A 19,818-nucleotide genomic window follows, 5' to 3' on the forward strand; every position below is an offset into this window, starting at 1 on the left:
GCAGGCATGTGAACTCCTGCCAGCTGTCTGGATTTCCCTCCTTGAGCTCCACATCAGGATATCTCCAGTATGGTTATTCAGACTGCAGAGCTGTCTGTCCTACATTGGAATGGGGTAAAGGAAGAGCACTTCTACTTTGTTTGCATCATTTAGATTGTCTCCATCACATCAAACCCCGGACTGAGACTTTACAGATCAGGCAAGATTGTGAACCATACTATACCAGCTTGAGTTTTTCTGCTGAGTATGAACAAAGAAACCACCAACATTTTCTTTTGCCAACTGCCCACAAAGTTCATTTTCTGAGTTATCACAAGGCACTTAAATTCTTCATAAATAGGCAGGCAGTCCTTACAACATCATTTTGTTGGGCTTTCATTCAATCTGCACACAGTTATTTTCTACGATTAAGTAGCACTGTAGGAATTGTCACGTGGCAGATGTATGCTCTCACCAAGGCAGAAGAGAACACAGGAATTTTTCATTATCCTGTTTAGACTCATACAGAGCAAAATTCTTTGCTACCACTTTGCTCTGGCTGCTTTCATGCAAAGCAAGGTGCATTTCTTTCTGGAAGTGTATGTCACAGAATCCCAGAATGGTTTGGGTTGGAAGGAACCTTAAAGCTCACCCAGTGCCACCCCTGCCATGGGCAGGGACACCTTCCACTATCCCAGGTTGCTCCAACCTGGCCTTGCACATTTCCAGGGATCCAGGGGCTGCTACAGCTGCTCTGGGCACTCTGTGCCTCCCCACCCTCACAGACAGGAATTCCTTTCTAATATCTCATCTATACCTGCCCTCTGGCAGTGGCAAAGCATTCTACCTTCCCATCCTGAGGCATTCCCATCCTCTCAGTCCCTTGTCCCAGATCACTCTCCTAGATGGGGGCCTGCAGAAGGCAGCACCACTCCCCTAACCTGCTCCTCCATTTCTTTTGTGACACTGAGGACCATGGAGAAGTGAGATACCATCATTATTCCCACACTTGAGTCTGGTTTTTTTTTTGGTTGTCCCCAAAACTGTCTTCTACATGTAAAAGGGAGATTTAAGTGGAACCTTTTTGGAGCTCTTATTTAAAGAGGAATATTTTGTGCATGCATTCCAGTAAAATTCCTTCTTTAGCAATGAAGCCTGACAGTGAACATTACAGATTATTTTCTGAATGTAAGTGTCTCCTATTATTTAATGACTTTGCCACCTAAATTAGCACTGTAGTGTAGCTAACAATGATGTCAGAAACCCTTACACAGCTGATTGCTGTCACTGGGATCACATTCTCCTATGACAGAAATAATCTTTACTTTCAAAATGCAGGTGGTTCCTCTGCCTGTAGTTACCTAGTTATTGTGCTATGAAACAGCATCCCAGGTAGGTGTTGTGAAGGGTGTGCAATGGAAAATATTAGACAAAAATAGAAATAACTGCTTCAGCTGGGATCTGAAGAAAAAACCAGGCCAAACTCACATGGGGAATGGTGCTTGCCTATCAACTCAGATTTACTGCAGAATAAGCTGTATTATGGTGTATTTTTAAAAGCTCTGAGCACTGGCATACTTCTGCCCTCAGTGTAGCAGGGTGAGCTAGTGACCAAGACACTATCCTAAAAAACAGACTACTTGACTTTCACAGAAATAATATGATTCCAAATCAAGTGAAATCTATCCAGTTACCAGAAAGGTAACAAACCACACAACTACTTTTCAAAAACTAATTTTTTTTTTGTATTAAAAGGTGTTCAGCTTAAACCCCAGGAACACAGCTAATTGAAACAGAAAGCATTGATAACCATCTTCCAATAGGCTGGAGACTCTGCTAGTGGTCAGCTTCAAACAATGAAAAGGTTCAGAGGTTACTGCACAGTAATTAAATGTAACATTTTTAAGAGCTGATGGACAGAATCAACCATCTGTATTTCAGCTACCTCATTGCAGGTGCAGAATATGGGACCCCTATGAAGAAAAACAGGAGATATTGTGAAGATTTTTACTTACAACTAACCACACAAGAAAGAATTTATAAGAACAATCTCCATAAAAGACAGGAAAGTGTCACCGAATCCCTTTATTGCACATATATTATCAGAACTGTCTGCTCCTATAATTAGACATTGAATCATTCCTAGGGGTTTAAAAGTTTTCAAAACAAAGGAAAAAACAAGCTTAAATCCAAGGACAGCATTTGGATGAGACAGTGGAGAAATGCTGATAAAATGCCATGTGGTTTTGCTCTGTATCATCAGTATCAAGCTACAGCCCCACCGCATCCAGACATGGTATCAATAAATAAAACAGGTATAAATAAAGTTACATTAACATTTTGTTGTTGCAGTTTATCACCCTGTGTATTACTTTCAGAGCAGCTGAACACAGCTGAAATGCTGAATGTGTGTGGCCAAGGCAAGGACTAACACATCCTCAGCAGCTTCGTAAGAACATTTTTTTAATTGGATGAGCTGTGATATGAAAAGAAAAATCAAATACTGATTTGTGAAATGTAGACATACTTCAATCTATTTAATAGTATTTAACAGAGAGGAGTTAAAAGTTTCCTGTTGCTTACAACTGACAACTTCAGTGTGGCACTCACATTTAAAATTACTACAATATTCCTTTACAAAATATGCCTCGGATAATGCCTCTGTCAACATCAATGTGTACCAATCCTCTTCCACTTCTTTTTTTTTTTTGTTTATTCCCATAAGAAATAACTATAATCATCATTAAAAAGACAAGTGGAAGCTAAAAGCTTGGTACCAACACTGTGAGACTGAAATCATGCCTGCAAAGGGGACAGGAATGTAGACACAGCCCTCACATAACTGTGGGTAATTCTAGGTAGTCACCTCTTGTTCCTTCTCAGGAGAGAAATTAAATGTGGAGCTTGTTTGAAAAGATTCTAACTTCTAAGGCAAAAAGACAGATGTCTGGTCATGTTCTATGTGCACAAGGGATAAACCAGGCAGTGACAGCTAAAAGACAGCCAGGTACACATCTGGGTAGTCTTTTGTTAAAAGGAAAAAACAAGTAATCATGCCAGAGAAAAGAGAATGGAAATAAGCTGAGAGGATGCAGGGGAAAACACAATGGATGAGACCATTATCTGGGAAAAACAATTTGAGTTTGATAAACACTATCAAGGAACACACAGAAGTTCAAAGCCAAGGCAAATGATGGGCAGAGCTGGATCTTCCAGGATCTGACCATCCTGCAATATTGTTGTTTTCTTTATTGCAGTACAATTAATAATTAGCATGGTATCCTCCTGGGCAAACACTTCCACAGAACTCAATACTTACATCCTGATGTGTAGAACCACTTGAAAAGTATATGGCTTTTAAATACCAAGAGGAGTTAAGCAGCCTAACCACGAAACCCCAGGCATTTGCTCACAGTTCAGCTCCTTGTATACATATTTACCCATCAAAAAACAAATCACTGTCAGCAGAGGATGCAAAAACTCAGTGTCACCAAAAACCTGTTTAATTTATGGGGCCCCATCTCCTAGTTCCCACAATGGAACATTCTTAGTGCCCATCCTTTTAATTCAATTTGACATTGAATTTATTTTAATTATTGCGATGATAAAAAACTGATTTTAAAAGTTCTCTCATGAATGAATACAAATCTCCACCCTCTGTTACCAGTTCTGAGTAGATAAAGGGAGGCATGTCTTGTGTAATTCAGCTTAATGTTGCATAACCATCCCTTGTGGCTTGTACTGTCTAATACAAACAGAGACAAAATTATTAAGCTTTCTGGTTTCTTTCCTCCAAAGTTAGTTTATATGGAAAATAATAGCTCGTTGAAAAATCAGAATTTTGGTGACTTGTGATGCTATGAAATGGCATCAATAAGCAAAGGTGGACATGAGTTTCTCTTCCATGATGAAATTAGCTCCTTGATTAGCTCATTTTTTGACTTTCAGTCCTGGGTCCAGGCTGGAAGTTGAGCACTGCCCCTCTTCAGAGTGGTACCCAGGGTATTACACAGAATGGATGGTGACGGATTTCTTAATGATATTTTGCATTTTTGATCATTAACCCAGGAAGATGTGCTGCACACTCAGCCACAGCTGGCACAGGTTTCTCAGAGAAGGTTGCTCCATCCATGTAAGTGTCCAAGGACAGGTTGGACAGGGACTCTGGGATAGTGGAAGGTGTTCCTGTCCATGGCAGGGGTGGAACAAGATCAGCTCTAAGGTTCCTTCCAACCCAAACCATTCAGGGATGCTGTTCCATGATTCTAAGAGGCACTAGTGAACAAACTTAAGTCTTGCGTCCACATGACAATTACATGCTTCAGACTAATATTACAGATATGATTATATATTTCTTTATTACAAGCTGAAATTCACTTAAATGCAATGATTTGGCTTTCCTTCCTTTTATCTGGATGTACAGTAAACCCCAATCCAAAGCAATGAATAATTGTAAGCCTAAAGAGGTCTACTTTCTGACTTTTTAAAAAATTTGAGATCTAACAGAGCAACTTTTCCTTTGTGGCACAACTCATAGGAATGGTGTTATGCACCATATGACAATTGGTACAGACACCCAGGTCACTTGCATGTACTAAAAAAAGCCTAATTTCTCACTGTGCATTCACATCACAGCAATTTTCCAGCCGAATTATACTTTCAGCTAAATAACTGTTAATTATATAGTCAGGACAATAATCAGGAAGAAGCTTATGTCCCTAAAAAAAGCAAACCTGAGCAGGGATTGGTAAGGGAGTATGCTACAACTGCACAATGTAAATAGGGTAAAAGAAAACAACAGGACAACAGACTGTGCTGAAGTCTTAATTCAAAGAAACCTGACAAGATAAAGTGGAAATGTCACAAGTAATTGCAAAAGAAATATTTGATAGAAATGCAGGCTGACAAAAAACGGTGTCCAAACACAATTCTGATCTTAAGTGCTTATGACAATGAATGGCTTTTAGTGAGTGGGAACTTGCTGCCAGTAATAAAACGCTTCGACATTTGAATTTTCAAAAGTGCAAGTTGGTTTGTATCAAAGCTTGGTGGCTTTAGCTCATTCTAGCCAACACTGCTGGTCCCTCTCCAGCAGAGCCAGGAGTGCACACAGTGTGCAAAAGCTGTGAAGCAGCTACTTAAAACAGCTGGACATGATGTAATAGTTTCCTCCCAGGAACTCCACACTTCACAGAAGGAAAACCATCTTGGACTCACCACTCTCCCTGCTAGTTCTGAGTGACCCCTTAAGGACATCTGCTCCCTCTGACTCTCTTTGCAACTCAGAAAATCCCAGGATGGTTTGGGTGGGAAAGGACCTTAAAACCTGGTTCTGTGCCCTGCCATAGGCAGGGACACCTCCCACTATCCCAGGCTGCTCCAAGCCCCATTGTCCAACCTGTCCTTGGACACTGCCAGGGATCCAGGGACAGCCACAGCTGCTCTGGGCACCCTGTGCCAGGACCTGCCCACCCTCCCAGCCAGCAATTCCCAATTCCCAATATCCCATCCATCCCTGCCCTCTGGCAGTGGAAGCCATTGCCCGTGTCCTGTCCCTGCATGCCTTGTCCCCAGTCCCTGTCCAGCTCTCCTGGAGCCCTTTCAGGCCCTGGAATGTCGGGGGGGGGTGGGCTGCACCATGTCTTTGTTGCTGCATCCAGACTGTGGGACCACCCATCATCTTCAGAGCTGAAGCTGAAGGCCTCATACAGATATAGGAATAGAGAAAAGGTGAGGGTGGATGTTTCACAGGCAACTGTAATCATGGCTGTTCTCATTTTGAGCCCCTGTCCATGATGACTCACTATAGCTCTTCATCTGTAATATTTTCAGTGAGATTCAACAATTTGTGAACATAAATTATAAAAATTATAGTCATAAACAACTACTTCCTTCATGATGCAGACATGACTATAAATGCAATGTTGTCAGCAATGGAGAAAAAAAAAAGCATACATACCCTGCACAATTAACAAATATCAAAAGGAGTAAGAATGTCAAATTAACCCCAAACACACAAGTACTGTGATTTTTTTACCAGGGAGAAACCGACAGGAAAGATTTGGTAAACTGCTCCAGGATCCATAAGCTGCAGCCATACAAAGTATAGCTGAACGGACAGTTTCAGTGCATTTTACATCACTTTTTTTGTTTTTTTATCTGGCTTTGTACATATTAAAAAACACTTCAATGAATTATGCTTTTGGACATTCAGTAGTCTCTGCTTCTGTCTGTAATGCAGCTATTCCAGATTTCAGGGTGGTACTCCTCAATCTTTTTTGAGGAATAGACAATAAACACTCCAGAGAATTTCACCTTGATAACATTATTTATCAGCATTCACAACTGTAATGACGTAAAATTCCATTTTGTCTTTATAGGGGAATATCTATAGTTAAATATTTTTCAAATAATTTACTTTATTTTTAGTCAGTTTAAGAGAAGCATATGTACCTTGTTTGTATTAGCTTTGGGGAGCTTCCAAAAGAGCTGTCTGAATTTCCTGCATTTTCAGCAGAAAATAAAACCTTCAACAAAATAAACTCACTCTGCCAACGGAGTGGAAGAACGGAGAGGAATGAAGGAAGCTCACAAGAAAGCTGCTCTTACCCTCAGTGAGCAAAGCAACTTCAAAGCCAACACTTTGGTGACCAGAATCTTATCTTTATCTCTTTTACTGGCAATACTCTTTGGCTGTTCTATGTCAAGCTCAGACATTTTTTGGTGAAGAAGGTATTATGTGAAAAAATGCAGGGCCTATAGTGATTATAACCTCAAGAATTAACCCTGGCATCTCTGAGCACTGCTTAGAAATGAAAGCAGAGCTGTCACACCACAGCAAAGTTTGTTGCCAGACACTTGGCCAAATAAACTGTCCATCCTGACACTCCTCCTCTGCCCTCCTGAGTGACTGGAAAGCTGAGAGCAGGTTTTCAGCCATGCTGAGCCAGTCCATGCAGGAACATATTTCCCACGAGGAACATGGAGTTTCCAGCCTGTATCCCGATGCCAACACCCACCACAGCCCAGGACAGGGCTACACTGGAGGAAATGCCATAGTGTGTGTCCAGTCTCAGAGGAAAAGGCCCAGGAGCAGTCTGCTCCAAGGGAAAACATGCCACGGGACACCTGCCAAGGCAGCAAGCCCAACTGCTTACATGCTCCAAAACCCTGTTTTCCCAACTTGCACTGGCCCAGGAAATATTGAGCCATTTCTGAGGACAGGAATATAACCCAGGGAAGGTGCAGATGCTTCATTGGTACTTCTTACATGATTTCACCATACTATGTTTACTATCCAGCCCACCTACAGCTAATCCACAGCTCATCTCCTGGTCCTCATCACTCCTTCACCTTCATCTCTTCTTCTATCCATGCCCTTTGTATCTTTGAAATTCCAACCATAAACCACTTCATTTCAAAATATTTTAACTTATCCTCCACCTCTTTCAAAGTCAGGGTCCAGAAAAATCAAAAATTACTAAAAAATTGTCCAGATTCCCTCAAATTCTCCTTTACTGATTCTGGGTGATGCTTCACTTTCATAACCCTGTTTACTGAGGATTTTGCAATTCCCAGAATCACAGAAGTCCCAAAATAGTTTGGTTTGGAAGGTTTATTGGCAGGGAAATCTTCCACTAGACCAGGTTGGTCCAAGTCTCCCCATGAATCAAATAAACTGATTTTTGCCACAACTGGCTTAGAAAAAGTAAATTACTCTGGAAGACATCTACTCAGGGTCAAGCTTCAGAGGCTGGTCTAAGCCCACCAAGAAGCTCCAGCATAAGGGGATCTACCACAATGCCCAAAATACCTGACAGTCACCAGTTGGCAACTCAAACACTCCCAAGATGGCATTTTCAAACCATATGCAATGTGTTGGAAACAGAATGCAAAGAGTATTTAGTAAAACTGAACCCAATCATTGTCTAAAATCTCATAAAACCCGGGAAGCAACTTCAACTAGAAGATGAAAACATTTGTACTAAGAAAATTATAACTGTGAGTTTGCATTTAGTCATACTGTGCTTAAAATACTAATGAGGTTTTCTTGCTGTTGAAAGGAAATGAAGATTTCTCCTTTTCTCCACGAAACTAAGCAGTATTCCCTAGAGGTATGAGAAGATACGTTTAGTTTGACTGGTAGAACAAGAAAGAACAAGTCTCATATGTAACCCCAACACCATACAAAGGTAAATGGATCATCATAATACAGGCTTTAATTAACAGAACCAATCTACCTTGAGGAGAGTTCGAGGACTTTAAAGACATTCCTCAAGTGAAAAAGTTTCTGATTCCAGCCCTACAAATTCAGCTTAGCTGCAAAATGTCACCAGCAAAACTGTCTGGAGGAGTTACACAGCAGTAAGTGCTGCACGAGCTGAAACCTTGATAATTATCATGGAATGATAAGCATCACAGGATGGTTTAGGTTGGAAGGGACCTTAGAGACCACCTTGTTCCAGCCCCCCTTGGCATAGGAGGGACACCTTCCACTATTCCAGAGTGCTCCAAGCCCCAATGTCCAGCCTGTCCTTGGACAGTCCCAGGGATCCAGGGACAGCCCCAGCTGCTCTGGGCACCCTGTGCCAGGGCCTGCCCACCCTCCCAGCCAGGAATTCCTTCCCAATATCTCAGCTAACCCAGCATTCTGGCACTGGAAAGCCATTCCCCCTTGTCCTGTCACTCCATTCTCTTGTAAAATGTCCCTTTCCGCTTCCTTGTAGGCTGCCATCAGGAGCAATGCAGGTCTTATACGAGACAAAGTTTCCATTTTATGTATTAAACCTAACAGTAATATTAATAGATGGGTAAATGGCACCTAATGAAATCTGTAGACCTTAAAGTACATCTCAGAGATGATTTCTGATGACCCTCTAAGAAGCAAGTAAGTGGCTCTCCAGAAAGAAACAAATTTAACAATTTTATAAAGAAGATACAGTTACTAAACAGGCATTTATTTTTGTGTTTCAGTTCACAGTTAACTCCAGATTTAAGCATACTTATTGTATCTTAATGCCTCTTTGAGATGGGCACTTACTAGTTTTATCCTATGTGATGGTAACAAAGTACAGAAAGCCATATTTTTATCATAAAGATGGCAAAACATTACATCTTGCAAACGGCCAGAAAAAAACACAAAACAAGCAGATTAAGCCAAACAGTTTTGCCTTCACATCTCCCAAATTTTACTACATAATACACACTACAGTTGCAGGAATGTAATTCATCCAGCCTATCACCCCAGCATCATCTCTGACTATATTATCAAGTATTTTCTTCATCCTTGATATTATGCTTAGTTTAGCATATTTCCTGTGAACCACCACTTGAGAAAATCACTCAGTAATTACAGATTACACCAATCCTGGAGTCAATTCTGGGACCCTCAAGACAAGAGAGACACCAAGGGGCTGGAGCATGTCCAGGGAAGGGAACGGAGCTGGGGAAGGGGCTGGAGCCCCAGGAGAGGCTGAGGGAGCTGGGAAAGGGGCTGAGCCTGGAGAAAAGGAGACTCAGGGGGGACCTTGTGGCTCTGCACAACTCCCTGACAGGAGGGGACAGCCGGGGGGGATTTGGGATCTTATCCCAGGGACCAGGGACTGGAGGAGAGGGAACGGCCTCAGGCTGGGCCAGGGGTGGATCAGGTTGGATAAAAAGGACTGTCCAGCCCTGGCACAGCTGCCCAGAGCAGAGTCCCAATCCCTGGAGGGATTGAAAAGCCATTTGGATGTGGCCCTTGGGGACATGAGTTAGTGGTGGCCTTGGTAGGCTGGGGGAATGGCTGGACTCAATGACTTCTCCAACTCAAACTCAAGAGGGCTTTTTCAAAGGAAATGATCCTACAATTCTATGGTTTTGCAGACCCACCTTCAGCACACAAACAATTTTAACTGAGGAGGTATAAAAAAGCCCTGGATATATATATACTGATCCCTGACTAAAGCAGTCAGCTTCACAGAAGCTGAATTAAGAAGTTCTTGTCTTCCTCACTGATCAGATCCTGTGGTCCAGCATCTCTGCTGACACACTAAAACCATCAATGCCTTGGAATCGTTTTCTCTCAATGAAAGTACCAAGCTGAATAAATTTGACCCTAAGAGAAAAAAAGTCACACACCAGACTATGTAATCCAAGTCCTCAATACAAACAGGGACTGAATGGAGTTTCCATAATTTCCATACTATCCAAGCAGAAGATTTTCCGGTCCTGATGACACACAGGATGTCAGTGGGAAAAGTCAGTGCTTCTCTCTACCCATCAGTCAAAAGATTCTGTATTCCTGCCCTTGGGGTGAAAATTGCTATTGAAATTTCTGTGGGAGACATAAGAAAGTCAGAAGGGGTTCGCAGAGCAGATGTATCCATCATTAAAATTTGGGGAATGCCATGGAGGCAAGGGAATGGTGTTACTGCTAAGGCCACACCCTGCCTCTTCCACAGAGCAAGAGCCTGCTCTGCTCAAACATTAAAAACCAGTGCAGAGGGAAACTGACATGGGTAACACAACAATAGAAAATCACCACAAAACAGAAAAAAAAACAAACCTCTTGACTGCCTCATGACAATATCAGGCATGTTTAAAAACAGGAATTACAAAAAAAGGTTGATTTAACCAGCTGCTGTTCATACAGATGGTTACAGCGTGCACATAGGAAAGCTTTTATGATGGTACAGTATTAAACACAGCAATACTTGGTAAAAAAATTAGGTCCCAAATAGCAGACAGATGACAAGGGGTTATGGCACAAGATTCCCAAACTGTTGTGAGCAGGAATAAGCTGCTTTACAGCTACTGTCTTATACCAGAGCTGAAGATAAATAATGGAAAATGCCTTTATTTTTTATGATACATCTAAAGATAGCAGCATGATTGCAGAATTAATCCTTTATGACACCACTCAGCACACATACTATAGTCATTCCTTCCATGGTGCTAAATATTTTGAAAATTAAAGCAAATAGCTTAGCAAAGATGTGTGAAACCTATCAGAAAAAACACATTACTGAGCTTTGAACTGGTTTTCAGAATAAAGGAGATAAGTTCTTCTAAAAGATTAGAAAATACAAGAAAGTGGTTTTATTTTCCTCTTACTTTACCAATTGTCCAGAATTAGTCACTGCCAGAAAAAGTATCATTTATTCTATTAACCTGGGCCCAAAAATCCTCCATGAACAAATTTCAAGAACTGCTTTCTAGAGCTGAACAAAATGGAAATTGTAAGGAGATGAGAAACAGCCTTCTGAGAGCTGACAGCAAACAAACCAAATAAATGGGGTAACTTTAAGATTTAATCTCTTTTCCGTACATTCCACCTTATTTTTGAAAGACATTTGGACACAAAGACACTGCATCAGTTCTGATAAACATAGAAGTTGCTGACCACTGCTCTGCTGAATGTTCTGGAAGCACAGAGCAGCTACAGCCCGAATGCCAAAAAAATGAACCTTTAACTGAGATGTGGAACACCCAAAACTCACAGAAAATAATTGTAGAAGTCTATGTACACAGGCACTTGCTTCAAAATGAACTACGAGCAACAGATGGTATTGTCTCAAATGTTGAAGCAAAATGCTCTTGATAGAAATATGCAAAAATGGCATTATCCAACTAAATAAAATTTCCTGGAATATTTATGAAGTCTCGTCTATTTTGGGACCAAAGTTAATTTTGTGTAGCCTGGTTCATAAAGCACAGCAGTGACAGACAGGGACAAGATGAGAGATTACTGCTGAAAGACAGCAAAGATCCTGGGTATGTTGTACATCTACCCCAGAGTCCCTCAGCTCTTTTTCACCAAAATCCTGTTTGTGATTTTAACTGGTTACTTAAAATTTACACTAAGTTTTCTAACAGACTCTGGCTAATTAGATGGCTAATTTATTGCAGAAAAATAATTTCATGTATCAGAAAAATTCCACGAAGCTTTTTTCCCATGGGAATGTAACATGACTCTTCCTATTGACTCAATTTATCAAAATCTAGAAGATTAGTGTTGGAATGGGAAAACTTGTCATTATTTGTTCAGATAATTTTTTTTGGCTGCATTGAGTAAGCATCTGATTTCTCTGTGAGTGCCACAAATTATCTGCTGGTGAGGAGATGAAAGACCTGCCTTTGGGAACTGCAACATCCATTTTCTCCTCAGTTTATCTGGGGAGAGCAGATATACTGCAGATATTGAGTCCTATGGCAGTAAATAAAGCAAATTGAATCTGCAGTGTTAAAATACATCTTATTTTCTCCAGAACAGGATGGCTGTTTTTTTGTTATTAGTCAACATTATCTTTGAGGTCAAGGGTTTGGGTTAACACACACAAATGCTGGAGTGGAACAGGCTCTGTACACACTGTACCAGCTTGATAGCAACAAAAAAATGTGTCAGATTGCAGTGTCTTTAGAGAATATGTTATTCAGTAGTGGGCCACAGCTCATCCAGCTTGGGCTCCAGCCTGAATATTAACAAGAGCAGCTCTGGAAAAGCTCCACCACATTCCAGTAACATATCTGAAGGGCAATTTAAAAAAAAAAAAAAAAAAAAAAAGAAGTATCTTACGTGTCTCAACTTTGTTTCAGAGAAGTGAAGGCAATCAGACATCTCCCAAAAGTGCTGGGGATAACAAATACAGGAGGATTAAACAACGGCAATGTGTTAGAGGCTTGTCTCCCCAGAGCCTTCTCTTCCCCAGGCTGAACACCACTAGTTCTCTGCCTTTAACTCAGAGATTGTTAAGAATTGCTACTTTTTGCCCAAACTCTGGGTTATTGTTTCTAATTCTTTGTGGAAGAATTCTTATTTATAAAAGCTGACTTAGGATAAGAAATATGCTATGTATTCCACTAATTCACTTAGTTCCTAATCAACAAAGAAATGAGAAAACCAGGAGAAATAGCTGATTACATGAAAGGGAATTAAAAGTTTATCTTTTCAATTACACCTGTGAGAAACATTAGGGTGTCTATACAATTCAATAAAAATGAGTAACAAAGCCATATAAATTTCTATTTCTTCTAAATACAATTTCTACATTTTCTGAGAGGTTTTTCAGAAACATATCTCACAGAGAACAAGGATCCACTCCTGTCAATGGGATAAACAAAATGTAAATTCTCCCCTCTATACTTTTTTAATGCTGTTTTCAGGCCAGGTGGTGAGGAAATCAGTTTTCAGTGACTTAGTTTACTCCATATGATACTTCTTTATGAACAGCAGAGAGGAGCCAACCCTTCCTCAAAACCTACTTTTAGTTCTCAATTTCTGTCTATATTAATAATTTTTCTTCTCCAAATCTTATTCACTTCATACCAAGACTGTCTTTTAATGGTTGACTCATTCCCTTTAAAATACTCCCCTCTTCGTCCTGTCATTCAGTTTCCTGGCCACCCACACTGCCAATCAGCAGCAGTTGTGTAACATTATAGGTAATATTAACAAGGCCAACAGTGGGAGAATTGCCCTCAGCATGACACTGTGAAATGCTGCTCAGGGGTACCAGAACTCTCCAAGAAGATAAATTGTAAACTGAGGAGATTAACTTGCTCCAGTAACATGGACACAACTTGGAATAAATGTTGCTCTGGAGTGGTAGAAAATGGTCCAGTTCCAACATTTTACAGAATTACTGAATTGTTCAGGTTGGAAAAGCCGTCCAAGATGGAGTCCAACCCTTCCCCCAGCACTGCCCAGTACACCACTGACCCCTGTCCCCAAGTGCCACATCCATATGGCATTTAAATTCCTTCCATGGATAGGGAATCACCACTGCCCTGGACAGCTGTGCCAGGGATGGACAGCTCTTTACAGGGAAGAAATTTTCCCAGTTTCCAACCTGATCCTCCCCTGGCCCAGCCTGAGGCCGTTCCCTCTCCTCCTGTCCCTGGTCCCTGGGATAAGATCCCAAATCCCCCCCCCAGCTGTCCCCTCCTGTCAGGGAGTTGTGCAGAGCCACAAGGTCCCCCCGATCCTCCTTTTCTCCAGGCTCAGCCCCTTTCCCAGCTCCCTCAGCCTCTCCTGGGGCTCCAGCCCCTTCCCCAGCTCCGTTCCCTTCCCTGGACACTCCAGCCCCTCAGGGTCCTTGTGTCAGAACTGGAAACAGTATTTGATGTGTGGATATTCCACTTCAGAGAGATTTGAGCTGCCGCTCCATATGTGAATAACTTCTTCCATTTTTTTATCCAATGTGAAGCACACCATTTTCCTCTTACAGCATGTTTCTCAAAATCACTGGGTCTTGGTTTACCCTAATTTCTATTATTTTCTCTGTCTTTCCAGCACCAAATAACAGGTCTCTGCAATGAAAGAATCTAAAGATCTTTGATAATTTACTTTTTTAGTAACTTCTTAAAACTCTTTGTTATAAATGGGTGGCTTTATTTTATTTTTTTTAAACAACTATAAATGTACAAAAACCTCCCTGGTTAGTTTGTAAATGCACCTGTAAAATATGTAAAGGAGAAATTGGAAATTGAAGGTACAACATGTTCCGCCAATATCTCACAGCGAAAAAGCAGCACACAGAAATTCCAATTCCAATTAGATATTTAGTACCAAATAGCCTAAAAGGTTTGGTACATACTTTCTTCCTCATCCATTTCCTCTACTTTATATGGCTGCATGTTTAAAAAAAACAATTACTGGGACGTTTATAACATATGGTCACATACTTATGGTTTTTAAGCACTGCATTTTTCAATCAAAACCTTGCGTTAGGAACACCAGAAAATTGTTTTAATGCATTGTTGAAATAGATTGCTGTAATAAAAATAATTCCTACCCTTTGGAGAGCTACTGCATTAGTTTGTTCTGTTTTTCTGTGGATGTCTGACCAAGATGAACCATCCAGGTGAATAATTGGTTTCTGAGAAACCCTGAACAAACCATTCATGTGAAAGAGGCAGCAGGAAAAGCATCTAATGATCAAATCAGCAAAGAAAGGTGCTTTGAGGATCAGTACTGCTCCTTTTTTCATCCAAACACTTCAATACTTGCCATTAGTATGAATAAAAGAAATTCTGGTTTACAAGGCAGTAATAAACAGTTTTATAGAGAGGCTTATGAGGGCTTTATCTTAATAATATATCACATTTTCTATCTACAGCTACACCTAAAACTCTTCTGAAATCCCAGCATTCCCAGGCTTTCAATTCTCTCAAATGCAACTCAATTAGCTGTGCAGTAATAAAATCAGCACACAAAATTCTCTTGTTTAACATATGGAGGTACAAAGGAACCCCAAGATCTCACCCATTTACAAGACGAGCCCTTACAACTTCTTCAGTTTAATCATCTTGTCTTTTAAGGATACTCATTTAAGCAGTCTTTTCAAAAAACATGGGTTTTGAGTACAGAATTTGAACACATGCCATAATTTATAACCTTTGGTGCAAAATAATGACAATGTACTAAAGCTCTAGAACTATTAAAGAAGAACAAGTAAAAAATTACGATGTTCATGTTTGGTTTATGTCAAATGTTTCCAACAAGCAAAACAAGGGGTTTTGAAATTACTTTAGCAGGTGTTTGCACTGCTAATGTCTAAAGTTCTTTTACTTATTTGTTCTCCTGCATCATAAACCTGAAGAATGAAAAATTTTCAATCAGATGATAATAAGATGCTATTGCCACAGGATATATCCTTTCAAAACAAACACATTTTCATCCTTATTTTCCAAAATAATGAGACTTCGTAAGTGAAACAAGGCTTAACACCATCTCTGTAACACAAATACCAGACACCAATGACACTTTTGTGGAAATCTTGGGTGATGAAAGACCATCACCTTTTTGAAGAGCATCATCTTGATGTTCTTCAATGTACTTGTCTACAAAGCAACAAGCACAAGCAACACATTTGTGAAGACACAACAATGCAAAAACCAGCTGCAAATAACTACTAGTACTTCATAGTAATATACAAAAGTTTTAACAGGCTGAACTTCACTAATATCTTTTTCACAGGATTTTAGGATAGTTCTTCTGTTTAAAGATAATTTATGCAGCATTTTCTCATGAAAGTTTCAATTCATTTAAAGGAAAGAACTGATTAAGAACTGCAGAATTCAGCTATTACTCAATAGAAAAGCATGCTTTAGATTTGGGTTAGGTTGGTTATTTCAGTCTATTCTGAAATGACTATTTTTTGGTGATATAAAAATAGGGGGATTAGGTAGGAGTAATATTCTATAAAATATAATTCATCTGGAGGAGGGTATGACTAATATTTAGAAAAAGTATTTATAGGCCCTCTGGTCAATACTGGAGACAGGCAAACCCAAGAATAACCTGATATTGAAAAATGTTACTTCATCAGCCATCAAGTCAGAGTAATCAAAAATAAGGTATTATAGTGCAAAACAAGGTGACTCTCCTATTAAGTGCAACTTTAACGGCTAGAATCCACATACCATACAAAAGCCACCTAGTACTATACTGCTTTACCATATGCTTCCAGTAAACAACACCCTAATAAAATTTTCTTGTATAATCACATTTTAAATTTACTCCTCTAGTCCGTGACATCTAGGTCATGAGAACCTAAAAATTCACACACAAAAATGAATTTTTTTGTTCATTAATGATGCATGGCTAAGGCATGAAAAAAAAATCTTACTGGATTTCTTGATGACATTTTGAAATGGAAGAAAATAGAGACAAAAACACTGAAGAGACCTATGCAGTGGTTTTGATGGTAAGTAGGTGGTTTCTGAATTTTTAAAGAAAGATTATGACAAAAAAAACCCACCCAACAAAACTACCTTTTTTTTTCCCTCACCCTAGTATTTGACAAATATGGACATATCTCAGTCAGGACTCTTGATTTAATTTAGCAAAAGTTTCCCATTCTGCCCACAGTGTATCCAGTTTACATATTTTGTGCATTCTTAACAGTTACCACAGATCAATACTTTACAGACTACCAACTGAACAATGTTAATTTCATCACACTAAGTCTATTATGGCCAACCAGTTTATTTGGAAGTAGGTTTAATTTCATTTCTGCATCATTGCTGGAGTCATCAGATGATTGAGGGGAAGACTTCCCATTTCTTCATGATAACAAACGTTATACAACACTTCTATGTGATGGCATAGTTTGGTATTAAACCGTTCTTTAGATAATTAAAAAAAAAAAAAAACAGATAAAGCTGCAGGATCTAATATTAGATATACAAGCATAGGGCATATTCCAGGACCTGATGAACCTAGAGACCTTTTCCACTCCAAACAGCTCTATGATTCATAGAACCATATAATCCCAGAATGATTTGAGCGGGAAAGGCTTACAGGTATCTCCTTCTAATCCCTAAAACATCACAACATTTATTTAAAGGTCAAATTGTTCATATCAATAGTGAATGAAATACTTGTTTGCTGCATATTGGATTAAAAATTAACTTCTCTGCAAGTAACTGAATATAGAACATTAACAGATTTTAGACCTGTTCTATTATGCTTAAAAGTAAAATACTTAACATATATACTTAAAAGTAAATACTGAAGTTCTGGATGGACCTGATTTTACCTACTCTTTAGCAATTTCAAGTTTCTAAAATAAATATGGAGCTCTTAATTATAACAGACAATTTCTTCTCAGGAAGTAAATGATGAAGGGGAACCTTTTTACATCTATTGATGTACAGGAGGCAGAGTGGGCTGGTTCTCTCTTGGGGAAACTCAAACGAAGGACTATTTATGAAGTACTTGGAACTTTGAATATAATCAAATGTAATAACAAGATATAAGCTCCAACCCCCCCCCCCCCCCCCCCCAAAATTTCTTTTTTGTTTAAACCACTTTTGTAATACTGCTTTTTAATAACCCCCATAATGGCCGAATTAGAGGGACCCCAACTGATGTCATTCATCCCACATAAAACAAACATTGCTTTTTCTTCTTAGCTTTGTTTTACAAGCTACATTACTTCCAGATGACGCTTGAGGGGCCTAGAAGTTTCAAGAGTTAGATGGTTAAACAGACAGCTGCTTTCTATTTACCATATAAATCAAGGAAAAATCAAAGAAGAATCTAAATACTGGAATTCATTTAGAACATTATGGAGCACAAACTGAGAGGGAAAAGAAAATAATACAGAAATCTCGTCATCCAGATGCAAAGTTTAATTCTGGTTATCAAGATGAGAGAAAAACTCATCAACATTTGCAGAATTCCAGCCCTCCATGAAAGCCAGCTTTGCACAGTGGGTAAATCTACTGGATTGGGAAGGAGTCAGGAAAAGTCAGCTCTGATTGGGAACTCTCCAAGTACCACCAGGCTTTGCTACTGCAGACTTTACATATTAACTGTGCATTAAAACATACATTTTTATACATATACATGCACACACAGAAATCACTACATTCGTATTTTTTACATTTTTTCCCTTTGAATTGCCAACATGCTTTTATTTCTATGCTAAATAACCAAAAACCTAACAGATTTTGGACAGAGGATTAAAGGATGGCTCTCCATATATTGATTGACATATCTATTAATATGAAAAGGTCAGTATTACACTACAAGGTTTCTCTCCCAAATTTCTTCCACCACTTAAGTGCTGTTCAGATGACAACACTATGTATTAAATAACCAAATGTATTGCCACTAAGCGGGACTATTTTTAGAATTTTTCCTAACACATTTAAGCTTTGTCTGTCTAGAACAATTTTTTTTAACCCAAAATGTAGGAGGTAAGACTCAAGTGATGATGTCTGCCGAACTACTTGAATATAACACTATTTCTACATTTTATTTTTAATTTCCTTAAATTTTGCACTAAGGAAACTGGTTTTTTTCCCTCATATCAGCAAGAAAATGACATAAACTTGCCAAAAAAATAAAAATTTACTTTCTTTCTCTCCATCCACTCTTTCCCTAGAAAGCTTTAAGGAGAATTGTTCATTATCAGCAGTAATTTAACAAGCAGAGGAAGTGCTCAAAAATCATAAAGAATGCTATTAAATCCTTAAAAAGAAGTTTTTGGGGTAGATGGTAGCTCTAACAACACATCTACTTCCCAAGAGAAGTTAGCATGTTTCTAGTTATGCTGTTAAGCACCTCTGATTTGATAAATTACATTAGGCTGAAATCAAATTACCAAGAAAATCACTGATACGTTTACTTAAGTAATATGCCTTGATTTGAACTGAAAGAAACAAAATTCTCAATTATTTTATTACCAGTTTTCTTGTTTGCTAAATACATTGGAAAATATGCTTTCTTTGAATGAAAGAAAGCAAGAAAGATAAACCTAAGTGGATTCTTCCCATTTCCAATTGGATCCAAATGTAGTATTTCAAAACTGGTCAATGTTGTTACAAAAACAATGAATATTATTATGGCTTATGAAACAAGAAGCAAACTACTCAGCACGAGAATTAGTCTAACAAAAGATAATGTCTTTGAGGCAATGACAGGGGATGGTTGTCTGCCCTGCTGCCTTCTTCATCCTGGTCCTGAATCTCACCACAACGACAAGAGTTTATCAGGAAAGGACTGCACACTGGTCCAGCCTCAGTAAATGAAACAACTTGCTCTTTTCTTTTTTAAAAAACAAAAGAACCCCAGCAAGAACAGTATCAGGGCTAAAAGGGTCTTTTCCTCACTCCAGTTCCCAGCTTTGCTGGTACACCACAGACCTGATGGCAGACTGCAGCTGATACTCACAAAAGGACCATTTCAGAAATGTGGTAAAGGTAAAACTCAGTATATTCCTACCACCATCAGTGAGTATAAGCCTACTGACTGTGTACTGGGTCAAAAACTTACTAGAATATAAAGAGAACTACTGTTCAAACACTCAGAATTTAAGACAATATCTTAAGCAGCACCTAGAATACTTT

At 39.2% G+C, this 19,818-nt stretch overlaps 1 protein-coding gene across 1 annotated transcript in view; it reads right to left on the reverse strand.

Annotated features, from left to right (window-relative positions):
• DYM (dymeclin) overlaps positions 1 to 19,818 on the reverse strand; it is a 206,929-nt gene that overhangs the window by 42,978 nt on the left and 144,133 nt on the right. The window lies entirely within an intron of this gene.

Source organism: Cinclus cinclus, chromosome Z, assembly GCF_963662255.1.
Source record: "Cinclus cinclus chromosome Z, bCinCin1.1, whole genome shotgun sequence".
Classification (NCBI taxonomy): Eukaryota; Metazoa; Chordata; class Aves; order Passeriformes; family Cinclidae; genus Cinclus; species Cinclus cinclus.